Genomic DNA, 15954 nt, shown 5'->3' on the forward strand with positions numbered 1-15954 from the left:
ACCTCCCCCTCTCTCTGCCGCTGGTCTAAACCCAATAGTCCTTGCTAGGGAGGAGCGTAGGGACCCTCACTCTACACCGAGGCAATATCGTCTGATAAATTGCCTTTCCTGGCGCGATTATACACCGGGGTGTTCCCCACGGTCTTTGGGAGCCATGTTTTAGAGCTTCAGCACTGTGGGAAGGCAGTAAAAGTGGGGCAATTTGTTATAAGAATGGAAGGGCGATGATAGGCTTACATCATGTGATATACAGGTATTAAATCAAATGCAGGCATTAAAACTCAATAATAAACTGTAGTCCAGTAGTAATCTGGAGTTTATTATGTGTACATTATAATCTTTATTTATGAGGTTGGTATTTTTTCTTTATTGATATGGAGACCGTTGAAAACCCAGGAGGTATCTCACTACTGTCTCACACGGAGTAGAATACCCAGCAAAGTCAGCAGAAAGTAAATTCGGATCTGGTGGAGGTGGAGAGGTGTTTTCCAAGATAGAAATAAAGAAAAGTCAGATTTTTTTGTCAAATAGCGTCTTTCTTGTCAGACGTCTCATGTGGCCGCCCAGATGGCACCGCTTCAAAAACAACTGTCATTCAGTCTATCAGTACTTCTTGACAATCACTGCTGCATTGTTTCATACAGCAAAAGAGCATTCCCTGTTTTTTTTGTTTTTTTTCTCAACTTCCTGCTACAATGTCCCCCCCCCGGGGTAGTTCAGAAGGGGCCGTGTTGCATTTCCAATCCTCAAATAACTCGCGCCCAGAGCATCTGAAAGCTATCTGACATTCAGACCCGGGAGTGTCTGGAAGGTTTTTCCACAGGGTTGGCCTGTACGCTGGTTCACTGAAACAATGCAAAGTGATGTGGCTATGAGGGGAATGTCTGCCAAAACTGTTGGGTGCACTTTAATTATGGAGAGGGATTGTGCAACCCGCCTGACTGGCTTGACATTATTCAAAAGTAATTAGTTGCTTGTTATTTTAATTATGGATGAAAGGACACAAGAACAGAATTAACTCTGAAATAGGATTGCTGCATTGCCAGAGAGAGAGAAAGAGAAGGGATTTTGTACACACTGTGGTATGTTCAGGTTTTGGTCTTACACCTGCACGGAACAAGATTTCTATGATATGAAAGAAATGCTGTTTAGCCCAAATCTGTTATGGATCGACTCACGTCAGACATTTCTAAACTGCGGCAACCTTTTAACCTTTACATATCAAAAGTTTGACAGGCGAGGGAACCTTTCTTTTTTAGCACAGAAATGTCGAGATAAACAATTTGTGAGGATACATTGACAGTCAAACAACCTGCTGTGAGCTACTTTGTTTCTGGGTGATTTCCTTATCATGAAAACTTTGTAGCATTGTAGCATTCAAATGCTGCCTTCTCATTTATCACTGCAATCCCGCTTGGACTGCCCCTCAGATATCCCTTTTTACATCAATTTTGTCACCGACATACATAAACACACACAAATACGGAGAACACACGCACGTTTGATTAATCTGGAAATGCAAAATTGCTTCAGGACATTTTTGTCCCAGATGGCAGCAACTAGGCTGTGTAAAATTTAAGGGCCTTTTTACAAACGAGGCACATTTGTGTTCATTTCTGCAGATCCTGATTTCTTATGTTTCTTTTTTTTTTTTCATTTTATATGTACATTTCAATAAAAATAAAATATAAAATTTGGAATGAAAAAATTTCATTGCCTATCACTATGTGGTATTCTCCCCTGGCTAACTGTATTTACCCTGAGGGACTGCAGTGCTACAGGCCTCCTACGACTTCTTCAGCCACTAATCTTTCCAACAGCATCTTGATTCCCCTCCGGAGCTCCAGATAGATTGCTTTAATTAATCACCAACATACTCAATGCACACATAGCAAGTGCTAAGTAGTGGCCAGGTCAGCCGATAAGTACTCCAGAGGGAAATGTCTGGAGAAATCTGGGAGCCACTGAGGTAGACTTTGCACAAGGGAAAGGGAGCAATCACTGCTAACTAATGTGGTAAATAAGCTTTGGTGAAGTGCACCGTGCCTCCAACGACACTGTGTGTGTACTGTCATATTTTTTTTTACTCCACAAGCAACCACTCAAAGATGTATATGACAGGAGAATTCTCTGTCCTGCTCTCTTGAAGGAAACACTGCCGGTTCAGCAATAAAATGGCAGTGGAATCAGGGCTGCAGTGTCTGGCTCAAGGGCAGTTTTGAATTGGGTCATTTCATTAAAAAGAAGCCTGTCTAACCAACACAGTAGACCTTTGATGTCTACATTGTGTGTCAATATGAACCAGAAACGCGCTTATTTTTTAATATTTTTTTTTAGTTAGGCTTGTTTAGGTCACTAACAAGAAAGATCTGACCATAGATAAGCTGTAATGACAGTCGCTGTGTGCACTGCATCAAACATTTTCTATACAGTGTTGGGCAAGTTATTTAGAACTTATTTGATTTTGAAAATGCAGGCAATCACAGTACTTAGTACTCGTTCAAAAAAGCGTCACATCAAATCATCATCTATATCTGTTAATCCACAGTGAAAGTATGGATAACGTTACTTACCATCTAGCCTCTGTCAAAGATTCCCTCCAACAGCTACAAAAGCTCGAGCACCTGCTCAACTTCGAAAGAGATAAGAGTGGAAACAGAAGTCAAGACACCGGTTGAAAGAGAGGCCAGCTACACTGCAGCTGATCACTAACCTTTAACAGCTAATTTAGCTCCAGTGACCACTCACAGCACCTCCAACCTCTGTCCTCACAGTGAAGCCACCAGCCTACACAGCCTCTCAATTCTGTTGACACTGAACAAAAGGCGGTCCCAAATCGCATATCACATTGCCTCAGTGGGCTTTTATAATCTGTACAGTGTACCGGTGTACGACACCCTCTGTCCTTAGATCGTGAAAAACTCCCCCCAAAAAAACTCTCTTAGCAGGGAAAACTAGAATTACTACATCATGGCTGTATGTCTCCATGCACCAGTCAAGTTGCTGTTCCAGAGCTGTGGTGTTGAATAATGTCCAAAAATTGTTTTTGCAGAAAATTATGATGTCTCAGTAGATTTAACCTCTGACCTTTTCGATATCTAATGTCATAACTTCATCATTTTATCATATGAATTCTAGAGCTATGGCCAAAAATGTGTTTTGTGAGTTCACAGTGACCATGATCTTTGACCTTTGGCCACCAAACTCTAACCAGTTTATCTCTGAGTCATAGTGGACACTTACACGATATCACCAGAAACGCCCTGAGGAAATTTCTTCAAATAAGGCACAAGAATGGGACATACGATCGCACAACCTGAATACATGATGTCTCCGGCCACGGCATCAAAATGGAGGAAAAACCTCAGGAAGAGCAACAGAGGGGGGATCTCTCCACTCTGCAATAAATGTTGCGTGTGCAGAACAGACCAACAAAATTACAAAGTATACCAACTACTATTACAAAATATCTGACATCTGCGAGGAGTGTGGATCCAGGAGGACAAATGAGCAGGCCGAGGCACCGCCAAGTAGTGCCTGAGCCATGTATACAGATTTTGATAGCAAAAGTACACATATAGGAAGATTGTAAATGATGAGTGAGCAATGATCCATGAGGAGGCCCTAAGTGTAGTAGAAGGGGTATCGAGACACGGAGTGATTCCTGGGTGAGGAAAGTTAGCTGGCTAAGAAGGCACACAAGTAAATAAGACAATTTAAGACCTACCAGACTGCATATTCCTTTTGCTAGCCCCTCCACCAAGCTAACACACCCTTGGCGTTCCTGGGATTGTTAACTATGAATGGTATGCTTAATAATTGAAGTATTGGTGGCTCGATCCCCTAATTGCTCCCAATGTGGTTCTATGTGGGGGCATATTGAAGTTGTTTTGGACAAGAGCCTCTGCTGAATGAATGTAATGTCATTCAAGTAAGAAAATGTATGTGACCAGCACACGTTCTCATGCAATAGCTACTACTCAGGTCTTGGTCATTAGTAGCTGGACGATGTGGCATCTGTGTAGTAGTATTGGATTTGTGTGTGTGTCTGTGTGTGTGTGGTTCCTCCGAGGCCCATGAAAGGATTGTCATTTGACCCGCGCTCAGTTCTCAGCTGCACAGCCAATAATGGGAGCGAGTGAGGAAGTCATTGTTAATGGGCTTGATTATTTGCTCTGCCTGTTCAAGCTTGTCAAACAGCAAGATGATACACAGGCTAACTTACACACCCAACTCTCTCACACACACATACACACACGGTTTAATTCCTCCTCGGCATTAAGCTTTTAGAAGGCAACAGCAGCGGTTAAGGCATGACAGTTCCCTGGGGACCTTCAGTGCAACTCAGCAGAGAGCTCTTTGTGACTACAGATTACCTCCTATTGCATTTCTTTTCCGGTGACAGAAGGCCCTTCCTGGCCTTCCTCCAGCCCACACCTTGTCTCTTTCCCATCTCCCTTCTCTCTCTTTTTCATTCTCTCCATCTATCCATCCATCTGTCCATAACCACCCAATCTTTAGCCACCCTGTGGGAACCTATCAGTCCAACGATTTCTCCTCAAGCTACTGTCGACGTTTGGCATGAAGGCACCGGGAGTCAATCCCCTCAGAAACCTGCGGTGTCAATCCCGGATGCTTTGTCTGAAATAATTAGGACTTTCATTAGCATCAGGGAGCATGGCTCTCTTCGTTACCTGCTTAGGCAGGGGATCCCATAATTGGCGTCGAGAGCTTGAGAGGTTCACCTCCCCCGGCACCATTCTCGGAAGACTAGATGTCTTAGATGCCATGTTTTCCTAGGCCCTATCAAGCTTACACAGGAGAGCTGCTTCCTTCCCCTTGTCTCTTTTCCAGCTAGCATTTAAAAGTTTGATACTAGCACCCTCCCCTCCTCTGTCTCTGACATTTCTAGCAGCCACTCAGAGTGAAGGCCGCCTGATCCGTCTTTCAGTATTTCATTCTGTCATTTTCCAGACGCTGACGTGAAAAAAAAGAAGGTACACCTTGTGTCTTTTTGACACGCTGCCAGTGAAGAACTTTTGAAAACTTTGTGGGTGTTGAAAATAGCAGCAGAGCCTTCCCATCACATCCTGCTCCTGGTATATTGTGGAGTAGTCAGTCATATTATGAATCATTTTTATGTATTTACATGTTGGGTTGTTGGTAGAAGAAACCATTGTCACAAATAGTTTTATTACCTGATGAGATGCAATGTTTCTTTACTATTCTAAGTGCAACTTGATTTGTTGGGCAGTGATTTTGGCTGACTTGAGTTTCTAAGTGGACATGCGTTTTTCTGCCAGTAAGTGCACTCCCGTACACTGCAATCTTCAGTGTTCTTTGTCTGGCAGTGGGATTTCACAAAAGAGGTGACAGCAAAAAACATGTTAGTAGCACCAACCTGTCCACCTGTACCCAGCAGTAAGTAATCATCTATCATTGTTGCATTTTTTGATACCTCAGTGGAATGGAGGGCTACCTTGAATGCGTGTCATATTCCTCTATTCCCATGTTCCCTGTTTCTTTTCACTAAGTGACAAAGCTGAAAAACAATCTTAAACCTTGACTTTGCATTTGTCAAGGCTTTTGAAGTGTGACTCATTTAGGTAATAAAGGCAGGGAAGGCGATTCTGGAGAAAGATAGTTGGTTGTTCCAACCCAAAGCATCTTTGACAACCTGACAATGAGACTCGCCTTGGCTACCTTTAATGCAAAGGATATATATCGAGAACCCTCTGAATGTTAAAAATTAAATAGAAAATGCATTAAAACATTCTTTTTTGAATAGACAAATCCAAAATATTCAAAAGACAATGTTTCTTCTTGGTCGGCGGACGTGGCAACTGCTGTGTGTACCACGTGATTGATCAATCACGTGCTGAGCGTTAGATACTCAAAAGATAGTGTTTCCCACAGGAAATTGGTCAGCAGAGGTGAGCGCTGCATGTGATAGATCAGTCACCTGCTGAGCTGAGATTCTGATGCACTTCATCCTGTTATTAATGTAGTTGTCATGGTTTTAACAGTTTTCTCACTCATTCAATATGACTCCTTTACTGTGTAATGTAGCACCACTGCTCGCTTTCCCTGAAGCTTAGTAATTCAAGTGTTATACTTACTAAAAATGACAAATTTCCTCTGATGTTGGCGGTTTGGTTAGGTTTAGGCACCAAAAACTATTTAGTAAGGTTTAGGAAAATATCATGGATTTATGTACCCGATGCCAGTTTAGTACTTTGATGTATCTTTACTTAAAGCTCCTATTTGTAAGATAGTTGAATTTTGAGTCTCATCCAATCTCAAATATTGATGCTTTCAGACGGCGGTGTTGATATTTGACGAGTTGGGAATGAGACTCAAAAATCCACTATCTTACAATTAGGAGCTTCAATTACCTGAGGTAAAATAAGTCAACACTGACTTTTGGTTTCACCTGAGATATAAATAGCAGTCTCCTGGGTGAAAGCCCTTTGTTCGACTTATCCATTCTCCTGGATGTCCATCCTATTTGGACCCTTGCTCTGCTCTTTATACTATGGCACCTGACTTTCTTCTTATGTCCCATCAAAATAACTATGGGAAATAGAGGTTGCGCCAAAAAATAAATCCAAATATGGGTCATAATTAGCAGCTTGCATAGAAACACAAAAGGACGTTTTTTGTGAAGTGCGGTTAAGTTTTACTCGTATCTGCCCCTATGCAGCCCCTAGTTCCTCCACACTGTTAACTCCTTGTCCACCTAAAGCTTGGAGAAGCAGGTTAATTGGGTTAATTGTGTGGTACCAGTAAGAGGGAACACTAATTGCAGGCGAGTGTAGTAAATCAAACCGAATAAATCAAAAATCCAAATCCATCTGTCATCAATAATTTAATTGAATTCATAGCTGCAAGCGGTTGCAGGTTCCTCTGGAATAAAAAAAAAAGGATTTCCATGCATACTAATAATTGCCTTTTGGTTCTGTATATTCACATCTGAATTTAGTCTCATTTGTATTTCACACTGAAACACAATGTCATATTAAATTTTAAATGGACTGTGATACCACATTAAAAACAAAACTTACTTGTGTTATAAAAAAGTGAGGAGTAGGATAATACATAATAAAGGAAATCACATTTAGAACAGCTTTTAAACTGAAAGCCGTCTCACAGTGGGTTTCTAAATGATAATCAGCGCAGACCACCAATCGAATGGCTGCCATTCATTGGAAATAAAGGAGTGGGTGGTGAAAGTATAGAGAAAAACAGCAGGCACTCCAAATGCACCATTATGGAGCCTATGCCATAAACATAACAGCCTCGTATAATGTTCTATCACATGGGAAATTTCATACTGGAATGACTCTGTTTTCACACAGATTAGCTAAGGTCCATGATTAGCCTCATTAGATCTCCTAAAATCAGCTCAATGTACTGCAGTAGAATCAGACTTTATCCCTTTACATCAGAGTATGAACTGCTGAGACGCACCAACTATAATTTCACACTCACTCAGATAGAGGATTAAAACATGCAATGGCATGTTGAGATTCATTTCTATGTTGATCCTGTCATATGGTCATATGTTCTAGCGCGTGTTCACCTGCATTGGCACTCCTCTGTCCTCATGTGGGTTTATGCTTTTACAAGTACTGGTTTCCTCTTTACTTGTCAGAAGAAGTTCTGACTAGCTTTATAAATGGTTATTAACACTTTATTGACCTGTAATTAACCATTTCTTCGAACCACTTTCGGGTTGCTTGTGATAAATTACTTGTGCTGATGTACTAAAGTACTGCTTCCTCCAGCACAACCGGCAATGTCTTTCTCTTAAGCTTTTAAAGGCAATAGAAAGACCTTTCAAGTGGATACTTTGATCACCTACCTTCTGGAAGAGAGCTGCAGGGCATCCGCCTGAAAATCCCTTCATCAATTGACATTTAGAACGCCAGAAAACTTTTGTTTTCTGATGTGATAATGAGCCTTACAGTCTCACATTGTGTTAACATGACGACAGACTTTGTGTCTTGTTGCACTGTTGGAAAAGGAAGTAACTGCTGAAAAGGTCTTCATATGTAAATGCAGCTTGGAATAACACGTCCTCTGCCTCCTCATCACACCTACAGTGTCTTATGATATGCTGTTATAGTAAATAATTCAGGATTCAGAACTGCCTGATTGCATGATTCCAGAAGCTGGAAGTCTAATTTTATCTATTACGTCGACAATCCCATAATCAAACACCAAAGTTATGTTTAGCGCACTACTTGATGGTTTAGAAATGTTATTCTAAATGATAGGATTGGTAGATTTTTACCCAGACCACGTCATCACCAGCTCCTAAGACTTGTTAATTCGGTTCATGTAACACTTCTTATTTTAGAGCTGAAAATGTGTTGGCCTCCCTGGCAAACAACACACTGCCATATGGTCACAATCCATTTTAGGCCACTCTCAATTCCCACCTTAAAATAGATGTCATAATTTGGACTCCAGTGCGATGAATCGTGTAGACGGTGCACTTGCAATAAGAACACCCAATTTATCGCACTTGGAAACTAATTTAGGGTCATGCTATAGAGCCGTACATGTTTCTCACCTCTACTAGTGATTTCATCTCTGTAAATATCTCCAGATATTTTCTGAAGTCAGTTGCAGTCAATTTGTGCACATAAACACAGATCTCTATTTCAAGCACAAACTAGCGCACAGTCACTTAGGAGCCTGACACAAGACAGGATTGGTACATTGGTTACATGACTATTAAACATGTTGTAGTGACAAAGTGGCTTTTGGTTTCTCTGGTTAACTACTATACAAATTATAAATTAGGCTGATGACTTGACAAAAAATTTTGAACAACTGATTGTCAGGGTTAACAAAAAAGGGACCCAAACGAAAGACAAGCAAATACAGGCATTCAAAAACTGAAAGCGAGCTTTATTAAAAGAAAGCTGTAATCCAAAGTCCAATGATTCTACAATACAAGAAACAGAAAGGCAGGCAGCAAAAAACAGCAGGCAGGGGCAAATCCAGGAAGAAAGAAGTACAAAATAAATAAAAATAAGAGTACAAACCAAAGAAGCACCGGGAACATGAAGAACATAAGGGACACTGGAAACATAGGACTGATTTTGGGAAATTGAACAAGAGTAATTGAAAAACACAGGCTTAAATAAACGCAGAGAAATTAACAAATGAAACACAAGTGAACTGGGAAAAGGCGGGAAAAGGACAAAGGGAGGAAGTGAAAAGTAACACTTGACAGATGAGGAGAGAACTACAAAATAAAACAGGAAATAACTAAACCAAAACCTCAATAATGCAATAATCAATGTCCTGTAAGTGGACATAAAGAATGCAATTATTAAGCATGTGTGGCTATCATTATTGTGTGAATGCTGCTTCCCTGCAGCAATCACACAACAATGATCGCCACATTTTGGAGTTTTGTTTTGAAAATAATTTGTGGAATATTTTATGTCCCTTCTCAAGAAGTCTTACTGGGGAGTTAATATGTGTGTTAAAAAGTACACAATCCATTGCTGTGCACCTCCTTGGCTGATTCTCTCCACACATACAGTAACATGTACTGTATGCTAGCATGTTCCCTGTGGAAAAGAAAAACTCTTCCACAGTTGAATCCAAAGGCCAATGTAATTTTCACTTTAAATGTTACTTTGCTGCAACCACATACGTCTCCTCTAGTGCTCCAGTGCCAGTCTCCATGTGTTTCTTATTAATAATGCAGTGTTGAGGTTCAGGTTTGGGGAGAGAGAAAATCAATGAACATTTGTGTTACATGAAAGAGCATTCAATAGTGTCTGCCTGTTCAGTGACATGGCTTTGGGGAAAAGACTACAACACAAGCATTTATAGCTACATGTGCATGTGGTAACACTTTCTGTACTGTAGCTGGAGAAGAACTGGATTAAACGTGGGACTAATTTCAGAATCTGAAATGTGTTGTCCATCGAATTGAGACTCTCTCTCCACCTATTTATAATTTTGAAATATATGGGGACGGACCAAAGGGGGTCAGGTGAGGTGGATTATTTGATTGTTAGTATTATGCAAGATGAGGATACCATCAGTGAAGCTTTTCATCATCAATCTAGAGTGCCAGAGTTCAATGGACTGCAATTAGATACCGCATTTCTACCTTTATGGACAGTGCTTCACAAATGTGTCCCCCCTCCCCCGTTCACACACTCACAAACCGATGGTGGCAAGCACAGTGCTGGCCTGCTTATCGGGAGCAACTTGGGGTTCAAGGTCTTGCTCAAGGACACTTCAACACAGGTGGATCAAACCACCATCCGTGGGATTCGTGGACGTCCCTCTCTACCTCCTGGAGCGATGGCTTGTCTTCAGACTAAGAAAGGCTTTTTCTTGAGGCTTCTGGAAGACGATTTAGTGGAAGTACACATCCACCACTTACTGAGTGGAGTGAGAATTTGGGTTCTTGCTCACAGCTTGATTATTTTCACTGTTGGGATGCTGAAACTGTGTCTTCACGGGGTTCATGAGCCTTTAGTTTACCCTAGAGCAAAGGAAGCTATTGCTCACTGATTACTCTGTCTTCAAAGTGTTCAATGCGATCCTAGTTTAGAAGGGGTAATTTGTAAGGGCTGTTTAACTGAGTCTGGGGTCTTCCAGGCTGCTAGTGTACAATTGGTCTCTAAATGTTTTGTGTAAATGTGGGTGAAGTGTGCAAAAGTTTATGCAGTCCCTGAGATAGATGTCTGAGCTGTGCTAACAACAATGGATCAGACCGTTGCCACTCTCATGTTCCCCACAGACTGAGTGTAGGTGGAAACTTGCAGCCCATTGGGTCCAGAATGCTTGATGCCATGCTGGCTAAGCTCCAAAGACTGATGACAACTGAGGTAAAACACTGTTTTTACCTTGATTGTCTGTCCACTTGACATGTCATTGTTCTGATCAGCTTAATGCCACCCACTCATCTCTGCAACCATGCCACCAAGCACAAAGAAATCTTGCCAACCACTATTTGTCCCGTGTCTACATGTTATCCTATGTGGAAATGGCAGCACCTTTGCAAAACCAGCTGCTGTGTCCGTGAAATCGACTGCAGTGTATTCTCAGAAATTGAAAGCCTCAGTAAAGCCAGACAAGCCCCATTAGGACAGATCAGGCCCTCTGGTAGGCACAGGTCTCTTTGTCATGCTCACAAAAGCTTGTCTCAAAAATAAGAGAGCGGATATCCAGCGGATATGCTACTGCCACAGAAAATACAAAATTGGGTGATATCATGCACTTCTCTGATGAGCGGGACAGGATAGCTCCTGTGATTGTGTGTCAGGACAAAGGAAGGAGAGGACGGGAGGAAAAACTGGTCTTTTGAGTGGATTCTGGCAGCAACAGTAAGTATAGTGTTTGTGGGGGAAGAAATCCATTTATCTTGCTGCTGGTTGCTCATGTCACTTCGTGCTTATACAATGGTTATGTCTAGAAAAAAAATACCTGGTGTTACCATCAAGAAAGTGTTGTGTATCTACCAACTGTTTGAAAATGACGAAAAAAATGAAATAATACCCCAGCACAATCTTTTCTCCCCATTTTGAATACAATCATACGGCCCAAAAGATTAATTTTATATCATTGTTTGATAACATATTTGGGAAGGCATGCTCCACTAGGATAAGCCCTATACAAGAAAGAGAATCAGCCCGCCCTACGCACAAAAATGACCATAAAGGCAAAAAATCCAAGAAGGTCATCAGACCCTTAACTCCATTATATACTTTGACACCTCTTTGAGTAATGTCATGTAAATGACATAGCATAAGTGACCGAGTTAACGTAGGTACATTTGTTGCTTAACCTCGAAGTTGCATTACATAGTTTTGTGGATTTTAATCAGAAGACAAGACACAGTGTTCTGGGGACCTTATTTTCCTCTGAGAACAGCTTGTTTATTCAGTTATGGAAATTATAAGTATTTGTATTATTACCTCATTAATATTGCAAATATTTAAATCTGAGTTTGGATTTTTTTTCCAAAACTACATAGTGCCCCTTTAACTAAGTAACAAAACTGCGCCCGGTGGTAGTGTCGCAGTAATGCTGCTACGGCCATGTTGTTCCTTGAACGGTGATATATGTCGTTTTGGAGACCTGCAGACAAATCGACCTATTCAGTCGTTTGGGTATGAGGATGTGTTGGTCAAAATATAACTAATTTCTATAATTTAGAATTTAGCAATTCTGTCAAACATCAGGATATCTTGATATTCATGAGTTTTGAGTGTTGATAAAACAAAGTAATTTAGTGACATATATTGATTAGAAGGTCTTGATTTTAATGCTGCATGATGGGCCATGGCATCGATTTACCTTTGCAACTTACATTATATATATATATTGCCTGTTATGTGTCTTTTATCTTGCTTGGACTGGCAGTCGGACACTATTTGTAGTACTGAGAGGCCACAGCTTACTGCTCTGTTAGCCACTCCATTGATGTCCCGTTTGCTAACATGTCTGCCTCCTAACAGAGAACGGCCAAATAAGGCCATCTATCTTAGTCCAAACGAAAACTTTTAGCCAGCCGGGTCAGTGGCAGCAGTGGCAACCAGCCAGCTGCTCACATCAGATCGTTAGTGCCAGGAGCTCGACTTTGATCTCCGTGAAAGGATTGAACTTGCAGCACCCCACTTCCTGCACAGCGGCCCCCTACAGCTCCCTCACCCAAACACACACACAATCCCACACACTTGCACGCACATGCACACCTTCACATCTGTAGGGCGGAGCGAAGCCTCTGACAGCTCCACTGAACAAGCAGCAACCCTGCGCTATTTGGCTACAGCTTTAGGGCAAGACAGGTGGTGTTTGAATGGGTGTGTGTGTCTGTATGATAACAAGGTTCAGGGACTCTCTTCTCTCTCATGTCTGGTCTTTCCATTTTAATATCTCTCATTCTGTATAGCATAAGACTCAAAGTTCTGGCCAAAATTCAGCTCGCTTTGTCCACTGTAGTTTGCAATTTTACGCCTTGATGTCATGAAAGAATGGCAAAAAATCATTCACTGTTTTGTTAGTGTGCTCAAAATGAAAACAATACATTTTCCAGATAGATTTTCACTAGAATGTGTCAAGAAGTTGTTCTTGTGTGTGCGTCACTGCTATATAAGTACAGCGTGTGACATTCAGGGTCAGTATTTTCAGTGAAGCACATTGTTCCTGTGAAAACAAGAGAGGGTCTAAAGAGATTAGAAGAACAGTACTTCTAGCTTCTGTGGCATTATCTCTCTCAGTGGTATGTTTTTGCATGCTTTTTTTAATTTTATGCCTTGTTACTTTAACACATACAGCAGCTATATTTGATCAGCAATCAACAACTTCACTTCCCTCGAGTCTTATAGTACAGTACATTTATCTGCTCGTTCCAATATTTCTCTGAAGCAGTTAAAATATGCAAGCGTACACATTTCCATATAACCCAACGCAACCCGATTGCCATCTGTTTAGGTTGAATTTTCTATTTCTCTCTTGTCACAGCGCTGTGCGAATGCTCTGCTTAGGTTAAGGGACAAAAACCACTTGGTTTCGGGTTAGGAAAACATCGTGGTTTGGCTTAAAATACCTGTTTTGGTCGGCACAATTGCAGATGGAGATTTGCCAACTTCCTGATAAAAATACCTGGTTTTGGTATGTATTAACACCACTACCATTCCCTCCATCTGCTGACGTGAAAGTCAGCTAATAAGCATTTTAATGTGAACGTGGGATGCCAGGTTTGTTACATATGTCAGCCTTGGACGTATGTGTGGTTTGCAGAAACGTGAACTGCTAACATCGTAGCCTAACGAGGTTTAAAGGCCATGGATTATTCAATTTCCCCAGATGTCCTGGGAACAGGACAATGTAAGGACAACTTCAAGATAACAGTTGACTTGGGCTAATTATCAAGTCTCCTCCAAATGCCTTTGCCTCCAGCAGTAACACAGCCCAGTAATATGATTCACTCAGCTACCTACACCAGCAGCTGGAGCAGCAGCTACGGCTCAAGAGGCAGGGTATAGCAACAGGGATCTAAGAGGTGTATTGGTATTCAGATAGGAGCCATTGCCTGCCTCCTTCTGGATGTGCTGAATGTTGTTCCCAGAGGGGCGGCTGTGAATGCTGGAGGCAAATACACCTTCACATCTTCAGCCTGAGCTGCCACCAAAGGCATGAAACCGTGATAACATAGGGGTGTAGTTTTCTAAGGGATTCAGTGAAAAGCTATAGACCATATTGAGGGTGTGGGGGCTACAAGATTGTTTTGTGATCACTTGCATTTCATAGGAACCCACAGAGAGTTAAGAAAACTAAGAAAACAGAATGTGACAAGGAAATTTTAGATGTTTCAGTCAGCAGATCTTTGAAACAGCCCAGTTACCTGGGTGCAATGTTAGGAGTTAACGTTTCAGCAAACCATAGATTTGTCAAAACGTGTCATATCACGTTCACATTACATGTTTATAATCTGACTGTCATGTCAGGAGGTGGAGGGGATGGTGGTGGAGTTACAAACGTCAAGGCTGCCAATAGTGACCGCAGTTTGAGTCTGTGTTTTGTGAACTCGGGACAATTTCCAGCCGTGTTTGTGATGATCAAAAATTAATTTTTTTTACAGGTAGGCCGGTCATTTCCAGCCATGTTTGTGGGGACCACAACAGGTATTTTAAGCCAAACCACAATGTTTTCTTCGCCCTAACTTAGTGGTTGGTGTGGCTAAACCTAACCAGAGCATATGCACAGCGTCTTGGCAGGGAAGAAATAGAAAATTGAACCAAAAAAAAAAAAAAAAAACATAACTTAACGTAAAGCTTTGGTTGTTTTTATATCATAAAGCAGAGAATTCCACCGATAACATAAAGTGGTTAGTGATATTAATTTGAGTAAAGATAAGATGTTTGACTGCTTTTTATAAGCTGATTTTTCTTTTGAAATATTCATGATAGCAAGCATATCATGTCTACATTTGGGAGTTTATATTCCAGACTCAGAGACTTGGCTGGCAAGAGGATAAATACCAACGTCTATGGTTCACAGCAGCAACAAAACAATGTCCAATAGATTACACCCAGCCAAATTAATATTCAGCGCAGGGAGAGGCAGTCCAGGTATAAACAGACTAATGAAGCCACCAGTAATTATATATTTTTCTCCACCGAGGAGGAAAACATTTTTTTTTTTTTTTAGCAATCTCCTTTCATTACAGTTTTAGTAAATGCATTGTGCATGTGCAAAGGATTTGTAGAGTTACAGGGAGGAAAAACACAGACTGGTGCTGTGAGGATGGAAGAGGAAAGTGTTTAATCACTTGCTTTTTTTTTAAAAGCATCAATCACGCTCCCTCCATCGGGGCAGTCAGCAGAATTTTTTGTTTGTTCAAATGAAGGCCCACCGCCTTCATGTCCCCTCTTCACTGTCCTCCTCCTCAACATCAGAGACGAATCAGGCGAACAGAAAAGGAGTAAAGTGGAGCTTGACAGCCATCTGGACAACAAAACAGCAATGTAATACACGCGAGGATGGAAAGGCGTTTAAGCTAATTAAATGGCAGCATCTCTAACCTAAATGATCTTTTTTGTCGCTGACAGGCATGGTACTCCCTTTGTGCGACATGTCAGCTGCAGTATTGCTTCTTTACTGTGATAGTTAGACCGGTGATTACTTAACAGTATCTATTTATTTATTTTTTAAAGGTTTTTAGTCCTAGACCCTTGGCAGAGCTATCACAATCAATAGTGGCTGACTATTAAATGTTAAAAATGTCCCAAAAGTCATTGGTAAAACAGAGGCAATTTGCAGTATTTTCTACACAGAAGCTGTTTTTGTTTGTAGGCCAAAGGGTCGCTCTGCAAACGGGATCAGTGAAAAAGTGTTGAAAAAAATCACAAGGAAAATCTATCCATCTCCCCAAGAGAGGTTAAGTAGATGTGGCAAAAGGAGACGACA

This window comes from Pagrus major, chromosome 13 (genome assembly GCF_040436345.1).
Source record: "Pagrus major chromosome 13, Pma_NU_1.0".
Classification (NCBI taxonomy): Eukaryota; Metazoa; Chordata; class Actinopteri; order Spariformes; family Sparidae; genus Pagrus; species Pagrus major.